This window comes from Rhinolophus ferrumequinum, chromosome 11 (genome assembly GCF_004115265.2).
Source record: "Rhinolophus ferrumequinum isolate MPI-CBG mRhiFer1 chromosome 11, mRhiFer1_v1.p, whole genome shotgun sequence".
Lineage (NCBI taxonomy): Eukaryota > Metazoa > Chordata > Mammalia > Chiroptera > Rhinolophidae > Rhinolophus > Rhinolophus ferrumequinum.
In genome coordinates this window covers 60,666,980-60,678,571 of record NC_046294.1, presented here as the reverse complement: position 1 = coordinate 60,678,571, position 11,592 = coordinate 60,666,980, and positions in this window count along the sequence as shown.

The window sequence follows — 11,592 nt, the reverse complement described above, 5'->3', positions numbered from 1 at the left end:
TTTCAGCTCTGTTAACTTCAACTTTCTTCTTTATGCCAATCTCTTCAGATAATCACAAAATGACCACTACAGTTCCAGGTACTATAATATCCTGCTTCTTTCTCCAAAGGAGAAAAGGGCAATTTCTTCTGGTGTACCTTTTTTTTTGAGGGAAAAAAAAAAAAGAAAAGAAAAAACAATTTGCTTTCCCAGAAGGAAAATGTAGCTTTAAGTCCCCAAGAAAACTTAACTTCATATCCCATTAGTTAGGAATTAGTCATATGCCCAAACTCTACATGCAAGGGTGCCTGGCAAAATGAATGTCTGGAATGTTAAACCTCTATCATAAAAGGCAGACACTGCTTTTAAAGAAAAAGGAGGAGAAAAATAGCTGTTAGATAGGCAACCAATGCCATATAGTACATAAAAGACTTGGGTGGGTAATGACAGCTATTAAAATCTCAAGTATTCCATTTTGACATTTTATGTAGACTATTAAGTAGACTATAGAATGAAATTTTATATTAAAACAACAGCTAGCAAATATCTATTTGACCACCTGCTGTGTGCGAGGCACTATGATAGATTTCACATGTATTCCCTAACTTTATTTTAACAGACACCCTACAAAGTCAGTACAGTTAATGTTCCCATTTAACAGATGAGATACCTGAGACAGAGAGCATAAGATGGCTTAATGTCATACAACTAGCAGATGTTTGGGCCAAGAATTGATCTTAGGGAGTCTGATTTGAAAAATCAATTGATAACACATTTATTCTGTGAGATAGAAAACCATGTCCCTCAATAATCAATTTCTCTTTGGAAGCATGATGACAAAGCTGAAAGTTTTATAGAACTCAACAAATGCCCTCAGCAATTCTTACAAACTGCCTCTAACACAGAGTTCTATAAATTCACTCTTCATATATATATATAAAAAACCCATATTCTTCAGAGAAAAACACTGTCAGCCAAATTCAAGGAAGAATATTTAGAAACCAAATGTAAAATGTTTTCTTATCAGAGAGGTAGTCTGGTATAGTGGAAAGTGCATTAATTTTAGAATCATTGAATCCCAGCTTAGTCACTTAGAAAATAAGTAAGCTTCGGCCAGTTACCAAACTTCTCCAAACCTCAATTTCCTCATCTGTAGAACAGGTAAAATAATGATTAATTTGTGTGGCTGTTTTAAGGAAGAAATGAGGATAATGTATATAGATACCCAGCACGCTGTGCGTTACAGAGTAGTCACTCGGTAATTAGTAGCTCTTATTATTATTCCACACTGAAATTTATTATCTCAGGTTTCATACATGACCACTGTCATTGACATAGTATGATGTGAAGAATTTATTTTAAAGATATATACACTGGCTAATTTAAACATCAGTGAATCAAACTGAGAAAAATATCCAAAAACTGAATTTGCTTATGCATTGAAACAGCCCCAAGGAAATGTCAAGTGACCTTATTTTCAAGGTAACCAAATGGCTGCTTTTTAAAACTGGCATTACAGTAATTCATGTTTTCATGTGACAACAGCCTATGAAAAGTGGCAAGAAGTCACCAATTTAGTTTTGTATTTAGCAACACAAAAACATTGGACATATATTAAATAATATTGATGTTCCTGTCCAAAGGCCCCCATAGCTATGGTTATTCGTTCATTTGAATTTCTGAATGTGCCTTAGAAGTAAGTTTCCTTTTTTTATTTTAAATGTATTCCTTCTAAATGCTTTCAGCATATGCCACTGTATAAGGTGAGATTTGACCTGGCAACCATGGTTTGCTCATTTTGGGTTTAGTAGTGCCTGACTCCGAGAATTTTTGGGAGGATTAAATGAGTTTATACATACAATCGCTTAAAACAGAGTCTAACGTAGAGTGAGCATTCCATAAGAATTAGTTACTATCAGTTTCTGTTATCTTTGTTATCATTACTAACACAATATTGAGAAATGAAATTAACTTATGATATAAAACTTTCTAAATAAAGAGAAGCACCCATGTGTTTTTAGAGACATCTATATAAATTCTTTCACGATTATAATTTCTAGACTTAAATGAGATTATCATCACCCAGTATCAAAACCTTAAAACCTAAACAGATGTGAATTATTTTACCAAAGATGGATAAGTATGATAAAAATAAAAGGCACATTGCTTTTTTCTTTTAATCCATTTTTAAAATTTATGATTGTACCCCAAATCTTCTTGATGCAAGAAAAATTATTCACCTTATAGAAATATATTTTTTTCATTTATGATAAAATATTAGAGATTCTTGGATAATTTAGAGATATTAAACATGTCTAATATTTATTCATCTGGATAGATAGGTAGTAGATGGATAGATATAATTAAATATTTTATAGATAGCAAATTGATTCCCAATTAGATAACTTAATCTTTCAAATAAAAAGTGTACACAGTGGGACTATAAATCCCTTTGTTTTTTAATCCCTTAGAGATATTTAGTTACCCAATAGTCATTTAATATTGACTCTCAGTTTTACATTAAAATAAATTAATTATCTCAATGATCATTAATTAGCAATTTTTAAGAATAAATCTCTCATACAGAGAAGAAACTGATGGTTGTTAGATGGGAGGGGTTTGGGGAGATGGAGGAGAAGGTGAAGGGATTAGAAAGTACAAATTGGTAGTCACAAAGTAGTCACGGGGACGTGAAATATGGTATGGAGAATATAATCAATAATGTTGTAAAGATCATGTAGGGTGCCAGATGGACCCTGGACTTATCAGAGGGATCACTTCATCGACTGTGTAGATGCCTGACCACGGTGCTGTACACCTGAAGCTGAAGTAGAATAATATTGAATGTCAACTATAATTAAATATGTGTACGGGGGGGGGGGGGGGTGCCAAAAAAATGTGCACATTTTAAGAGCTGTTATCTATGTATTACTTTTTGAAGTTGAAATGAATTATGGTAGCAATGCGTAGTATGACATTCGCTCAAAAGTTGGTGTTAATCAAATGAATGCTAGCATTATTCATTGTATTACAATTGTAATAGTTTTTTCCTTTCTTAAAATGCGTATATATATTTTTTGGCACCCTCTGTATAAATAGGGTCACAGGATATAAAGTATAGCATAGGGCTATATAGTCTGTGGTAATGTAACAACTATGATGATGTCAGATGGGTTGTAGACTTTGGGGGTGGGTTTATCACTTTGTGAGGTATTTAAATGTCTAGTCATTATGTTGTTTTGTACACTTGAAACTAATATAAAAAATTATTTTAAAAATGCAAAGTTATTTTTTTTTTAAAAAAGAATAAATCTCTATACTTGGCATTAGGAAAAGAAAGGTAGCAAAGGCCCCAGAGGGCCCCTGCCTTTAAGGAACTCAATCTAGGATGGGACATGTATATACATAAAACCAATCATATTTAGTATGTTAAGTACAATAAGAGGACTACTGAGGTACGCTTCTTTGTTTTGTTTTGTCTGTATGTTCCTTTTTCAATGAATTTTTATCCCAATGTCTTAGTTTTCTTTCCTGCCACAAAAAGCATATATACAAGCAAACTTAGTGGTTTAACACCACACCCATTTGTTATGTCAGAGTTCTTTAGGTCCCAGTGCTGAGTGCACTTGAATGACTTCTTTGCTCAGGGTCACGTAAAAGAGAACCAAGGTGTCTATGAGCCAGGCTGTCATCTGGAGGCCCTGGAGAAGAATTGGCTTCCAAGCTCATTCAGGTTGTTGGCAGAACGTAGTTCCTTGAGGCTGTAGGGCTAAGGGCCCTGTTTCTTTCCTGTCAGCTGGAGATCTCTCAGCTGCAGAAGGTCAGCCCTCTGCACTGGCAATTCACAGCACAGACATTTGCTTTCTTGTGTTCCAGCAGAGCATGTCTCTCTGACTTTCGCTTTCCACTTCTGCCCTTGCTCTTGTTTTTAAGATCTCATGTGGTTATATTGGGCACATACGGATAATTCAGAATAAACTCCCCATTTTAAGGTCAATTGATTAGGAACTTCAATTACATCTGTAAAGTCCCTTTTGCCATGTAAGCTAGTATATTCACAGGAGCGCTATCTCATCATATTCACAGCTTCCAGGAATTTGGGCAGAACATCTTTGGAGGCCATTTATCGTCTAGCGTGCCTAATAGTTGTGATAGTTTTAAAAGTCAAATAGTGTTAAAAGACTCAGAATGGAAAAAAGAAGTCCTATGCTCTCCCTCAAAGACTTTTTTCTCTGCATTCTGCAACTCCATGTCAACTATTTTGCTATTCTAAAATTTGCCTTCATATTTTAAAAAAATATTAGTTTTATTTCTCCTAGCATTGTCTTTGTTTCTTCTAAGTATTTCCTTTTTTTTTTTTTTAATTTCTCTCTCGCTTTTTAGACACTTCCCACAATGATCAGTAATTCTTTGTTCCCCTTTCACATTTAAAAGTGAGGCCCTAAAGAGCTGGCTAGAAGTACTATGCCCATATTCAGGGTTTCTTGACTGATGTACAGCACTCTAAACTGCCTGGAAAATATTCCTGCCTTTGTATTAGGTTCCCCCAAATTTCAACGTATGTAGGTCTCTTTTCTGTATCAAATATGACTTTTTTTCCTCTACAGAAGAATTCTCCCAACTTCTATCAGGGACTTATAAGCCAAGTTACTAATATTTTAAAACTAGATGGACAAAGAGGGCTAGGATGTAAGATCTTACCGTGGATATATATACACTTTCACTTAGTTACTCTGTTTTAAGTACAGAGCTTTACTTCTTGGTTGGATGTCCCCAAATCCATAGCTTGTCTGTTTTAATATTCAAGAAAATATAACTCCAATGTCCTTCATTGATGGAAGAAGGGACATAGGTGGACTAAGTTCTTTTTTGTAGACTTCTAAAGAATCCTCCTGTTGTCAGCTGTCCTGTGGGGAGTCCCGCTCCCCACATAAGAACGCAGGACATGGTGAGGCCAAAAAGGAACACCCATGGAGCCATAGGTAGGGGAATCATACCACCATACTCTCACTGGCGACTGGGTTGGAGACACAGGAAGCAGGAGCCCCACGATCCGCAATCTGCTGTCCACTTGTCTCTGCCAACCAACCTCACTTGCTAGCTGCAATCCGCTGTGCTAACGGCAATTCGCACTTGCTAGCTCAGCCACCATCCTCTTGCTAGCCCCCATTTGCTGCTAGTGTAGCCACAGCAGTTATATTAGTGGCCAATGACTCACTGGTTACAGCTGACGGCCAACTAGCTACAGCCGATGGCCATCCAACCACAGTTGATGGCCATTTACTACCTAAGCCAGCACCTTTTCACGTGAGGCCGAGAACCTGGAAACTGCACTCCTGGCTCTGGCTCTGTCCCCACACAGCACAGCCAGAAATCCATATATATATATACGCATTTTTTAACCTGGAAAACAGAGAAGAATGGAATTATTAACCTGGTCCCTATTACATCTCTGACACCGTATTGGCACTATATTTACATTGTTTCATTTAATCCTCTCTACTATAATACCTTCAGAGGTACATTATCCTTATTTTACACAAGAGGAAGCTACTGCACAAAAAAGCTGATTAGGTTTCCCAGTATCACACAGCTAGTACAGATGGGGAAATTCAGTATGTTTTGTTACCAGAGTTCTTTTCTATCCAAGTTTGTGTGGAGCTTCCAGTGTAGGGCCCCAGAGTATTAGACATGTTGCTCTGGTCCTTGTTTATCAGCCCAGATTGATGAATTCTTCGTTGTTCCTTGATCTAAAACACATGATGCCACCTTGCTGATTCCCTAAAGCACAGACATGTTTTCTCATTTGGGTAATGACAACGTTTGCTACCCATGCTCTTTAGCTTCACTACACAGGCATTCTTTCTGTGATCTGGGGAACTTCTGCGAAGGCGGCCATTAGTTGGACATGAGACTCGACTGTTTTCAGAACCCACTAACCTTTCTACCTTTCCCAGGCTAAGAAAATCTCTCAAAACTGTTTATACCACTCTCATGTCTACCTTTTGGGTACATGAAGAGCATACTCTCTATAATAAACTTAAGGGATTTTACAGAAAAATAAAGAGCCATAGATCAAAGAAGCTTCTGTTTCCCACTCTAGAAAACATTTATTAGGAAATGATATAACCGATCATTTTTTTTTAATGGGAGATGGAAAAGTAAAGTGAGCAAATTAATAGTTTGATAAATTATTCTGCTACACATACTATTTTCTTAAAAATCTGATCACTTCAGCAAGCATTCTGTACAATGCCACTATTTATTTTTTTTTAGTTTTGTCCTTTGGTTCTCCATTGAGGCCACTTGCAACTGTACAATGTGAATTGCTTTTCTTCTTCTTCTTCTTTTTTTTTAGAGCTTTGCAATCTCTGTAGCAGACTTCCCTTCCAGATGTTTTCATGATGCTGTCATGACTGTTTTTCCCTCTGAACTTCTTGAAATCTGCTTCCTAAAGCAAATTTCAAACTGTTTGGTTTTTCCTTCTCTGGCTATGATAAACTAACAAGCACGGCAGCTTCCTACCCAAGGGCCAATCTCTTTCATTTCACTGTATGTTTAGGCCCCAAATATTAGTTGCCCTAGACGTTTTGTCTCTTTCTCAGAAATGAAATTATCCAAAAGACAGTAGGAAATTTATCAGAAACTCTTCCTTGAGCTAAAACAGTGTGTTTGGCAGATGTTACTGGGTTGACTCTTTCTTGGTCAGGATATATTCATTTTTGTATCTGGTCCCTCCTCTTTGTTGTGTGCACCCACTATGATACCACCTGTTTCTCTCCCACTAAAACTGCAAATTAGATTTTGAGTTCATGAAAATGAACTCAAAATCTAATTTGCAGTTTTCCACAGTATATACACTCTTGATATACAGCAGAACTCTGAATCCCAGCTGAAAAGTATATTTTTTAATACCTCTTAAATCACCATATCCCAATCTTGATTTTCAACCCAGCAAGTCTCAATAATCTTGATAAGATTAATGTTTGTTATCTGAGGTAATAATCTCAGTTTCACAAGTTAAAATGTAGTATACATTTTCCTGCCCATTTTATTCCTGTTATTTATTGTTGTTTTTTGTTGGCTTTGTTTTTGTTTCGTTTTTACAATTGCCAGATACTTGATATATTTTCCTTTCTTCTCCTTTATCTTACAACTTTATCTTAAACTATTTTTCCTTTCTTCACCTTTATCTTACAAAACTATTTTTCACTCACTCTCTCCCAGGTCTGGTGCTATTTAGTTGACAGATAAACTATATAGTAGATCAGAAATTCTCAGTTCACAGTGCATAAGGAGCATCTGTAAAGCTAACTTAGAGTTGCAAATTCAGTGATTTCCAAACCCCTTTTCCCCATGGGTTCAGTAGGTCTATGGTAGGGCCCGGGAATGGGTATTCTGGGAAGTTATTCTGGTGCAGACCAACTGAGAGTAGTACTATTCCAAACAAATAAACATTCCACCTTTAGTAAGATAGACTATGTCATCCAAAAACCCTTCATTCCAGTATCCTAGGCTATTGTCCAGAAATCCAAATGATTGTCAATACCATCTGTGTAGCCAAATGTTTAGTTCTGAGACCATTTTTCTCTTGTAAAGTCTTGTGGATAGGAAGATATGTTGGAAATACCACCTGGAATCTGTAGTCCCTGTACTTCCTTTAACTTCCTACCCAATACATCAGAAAGAATTCAATTTTCAAATGTATTTAATTCTGATATAAGTCAGCAAGAGTGAGAAATGGTTAACCGTCAAGCAACAGCTCTCCTTGTCTTATATGAGACATGTTTTGGAAAAACAAGGCATCTCCTGAATCATAAGGATGCTTATATTTATCTGCACCTAAATGAATCAGTTGAAGTTACTCAACAGCTGTGTGATTTAGCCCTGCCTCCTGTAATCAATGGCAAGCTTTCCTTTTCCCAACAGGGCTTGAAAATCATCCTTACTGGATCACGTCTTTCCAGAAGATCTGAAATATCTGAATCTGTGGTTCTAAACCAGGTGCAGTTTTGACCCAGGGAACATTTGTAACTGTCATAAGTGGGGAGGGGGGAGCTACTGGTATCTAGTGAGTAGAGGCCAAGGATTGTTGCTAAACATTTACAATGCATAGGTCAGCACCACCACCACCAATTCCCTCCTCAACAGAAAATAAATGTAAATGGTGCTGAGAGTGAGAATCCCTGTTCTATGTAAAACAAGCGTCACACCTGCCATGAATACACAATAACTAACATATGGTCTTTAACTATTTTTGTTGCTTATTAAATACTTACATCCCATTAGATCAGCATCATAACTTTTCAAACTTGACTCAGCCTTTGGCTTCTGTAATCTTTTATTCCATACACTCCTCTTTTTCCTCACTTTTCTATCTTAGAAGCATTATCGTGGACGTCTGTGTTTTTGTATGTCCAGCCACTCTTCCTTTGGGGGAACAGTATCTCACCTGCTCTGTCCATGTGGTTTTTAGGAGACTGCCAATCAGGAGCTTCTTGTTCTCTGGCACACATGGGTGATCACGGGGTCCAAAGCTAGGCCAATCTGTCTTTTTCTACTGGAAATGACACACTTACACACCTGGATGAAGACATACAAGAGTATAAGGTATTTATAACTGACATATCCAGTGGCAACACTGGAAAGAGAAAGGTCACGTGTTCCTGCTGCTGTTACTGAACTCAAGGGCTTTGTTTTGTCTGTGCTAATCAAAGCCAATGGAGACACAAACAGGAGTTTGCAATGAAGAAAGAAGAGGTGTGTGTAAGGCAATGGCACAAATCCTGGTGTGGGGACAGAGTCTCAGAGGCAGTTTCCAGGCTCTCAGCCTCACGTGGAAAGGTGCTGGCTCGGTTATTAGATGGCCATCAGCTGTAGCGGGGTGGCCATCAGCTGTGGCCATCAGCTGTAACTGGCCAACAGCCAGTTAGCCACTGGCCACTGGTATAACTGCTGTGTCTATGCTAGGGGGTTGGTTGGGTGGGTGGTTGGTTGGCAGGCAGGCAGAGAAGTGGATGACGGATTGTGGCTAGCAAGTGCGGTTAGCAAGCAGATTGCAGTTAGCAAGGGCTTGTTGGTTGGCAGAGAAGCATGGATTGCAGCTAACAAGTGGGGTGGGTTGGTTGGCAGAGAAGCAGATAGTGGATTGCAGCTAGCAAGTACGATTAGCAAGCAGATTACGTTGTGGATCGTGTTGATCCTATTTCCTGTGTCTCGCCAGGCTGCCAGCGAGACTGGGGTGCAGGAAGACCCCTCGTTGGGGTACTGGCAGATGGGTACTTTGCTTTTGTGTCTCAACCAGCTGCCATCAAGAATATAGTGGTATGACTTCCCTATCTATGGCTCTGTTTTTGGTCCCTTTTGGCCTCACTGTATCCTGCATTCTTGTGTGGGGATTGGGACCAGAGACCCTGCATTACACCTGGAGACACAGGTAAGCTAGTGTTCTGGAGACCTGCCTGACTCTCCGATGTAGGCTACAGATTACAAGTATATGAGCACATAGGGCAAAATCACAAGACATTGTGGGTTACGGGGTTCAGGGTCATGCTGGGAGCTGATTGGTTAGAAGTGAGGTAAGGGTAATGAATCATTTCTTCAGGTCTTGAGCACAGTTCTGAGGTCTTCTCCAGAGTTTCTCTGTCCCCTCTCATGGGAAAGTAGCCAGGGACTCGCTCAGGAACTGAAACATAACTTAGGTCAAGATACTATCTTTCATCTGCCAGAGGTCTAGACTCTGTGACTATTAGTCATGTCTACTGTCTCAGGGTTTGCTGATTATCAGGGGAAAGACTAGCTCTCTGAGGGGTATCTCTCTCTCTCTCTCTCTCTCTCTCTCTCTCTCTCTATATATATATATATATATATATATATATATATATATATTTATTTATATATATTTATTTATATATATTTATATATATATATAGAGAGAGAGAGAGAGAAAAAGAGAGAGGGATATGACTTCTAGAACTAGGATTTAAAACTAAATCAAAGTCTTAAGGACTCTCGGTTTCACTACTACAAATTGCACTGATTCCTCTGTAACCTACTCAGAATTCTTCCACTAAATACCTTTCTTTTTCTTGTTTAAAATCACCAGAGACCTATGATGTTGCTCGTAGTCAAAGAACGCACAGGATACAGTTTTATCACTGATCGGCTGACCCAGAGAAGAAGTATTCTCCCAGCCGCTTCACTTCTTTTGGGAGGAATTCATTCACAATTAGTTGGGGCTTACCTCTGGTGAGAAAAAAAATAATTAGGGTGCATCACGCCAAGCTCTGAAGTGTTTGCGTCAGCATCCACTGAGGAAACAGAATGATTTCACAGGTGTGCTGCCCCAAAGCTGCTGTGCCTCGCAGCATCAGAAAACACTGCACCCAGTTAGAGATGCAAATGAGGGGCCTCTCAGGATGGCAGTGATGATGAAGTTTCAGCATGCAGAAAAGCCGTCGGAAAGCGTGTTAAAATCAAAATTCCTGGGTTGTTGCGTGCACCCCAGATATCAATAGATCTGGGGTGGGGCCCAAGAATTTGTTTTGCTAATAAGTCCCAAGGTGATCCTGCTGTTGGCGGCTGTTCTTCAGACCACAATTAGAGGAGCTCAGTGAGAACATGTCATTTTTTCTGCTTTTAACCTTTAACTCAACTGACATAAAGCTCAGTTGCTTTCAATTGCAAATAACAGAAACTGCTTTTCAAACCAGCTTAAATAACAAAGGGAATTCATTTCCTCATACAAATTGTAGTTTAGAGGTTTGAGGGCTTCAGCTGTAGCCTAATTATGTTGCCAGTTCTACCTGATTCTTCCAAAGTAAATGACCTATTTTTGAATATTACTGAAAACTGTGAACGTACTTATTAACTGATCACCACGCCTCCAATTTATCTCTTGCCATATCCACATAGCATTGTTAGCACGTTTCAGGCCCTCAGTAAATAATAAATGTTAATATCTACCCTTCCTCCTCTTTTGAAGATATCTCTCTACTATTTCTTCCTGAAATATTTTTTCTACTCCCACATCCCTTCCCTGTACCAGGATAACTCCCCAATGCCAGAAACTCCTATGTGCTGGTTAGAGAGTTGAGAACCAAACAGTTATAGTTCCTGCTGTAAAAAGCTTTAAACTCCAGCTTAGATGACTTTCTAAGAAAATGTCCTCATCTTCTTCCCTTACCCCCATCCCCGTTCCTCAAACCAATGTAGGGATCCTTGCTATTCCTATCTTTCCTCTTACACAACATATCAGATTATACTGTGTATATATAATAAATAGAAAACTATGGATAAGTATTGTGAAAAGCTGACATAAGTGGAGCCATTTTAAAATGGAGCCAGAGCAGCCATTCCAGAGAACTGCCTTGCTTTTCTTTGCTCTTAAACCTCTGGAATGTCTGAACAAAATAACCTTTGACTGGGCCATAGAAACATTATCTTCTACACAATTGTTTGCACAGCTAACAGGAAAGCAGACATCCTGACCACAAGTACTGATGATTATGGACTCTCTATCTGAAGATAGAATCAGTAATCAGCCATGTTTCCCCTAAAATCCCATGTTTCCCCGAAAATAAGACCTAGCCGGACAATCTGCTCTAGTGCGTC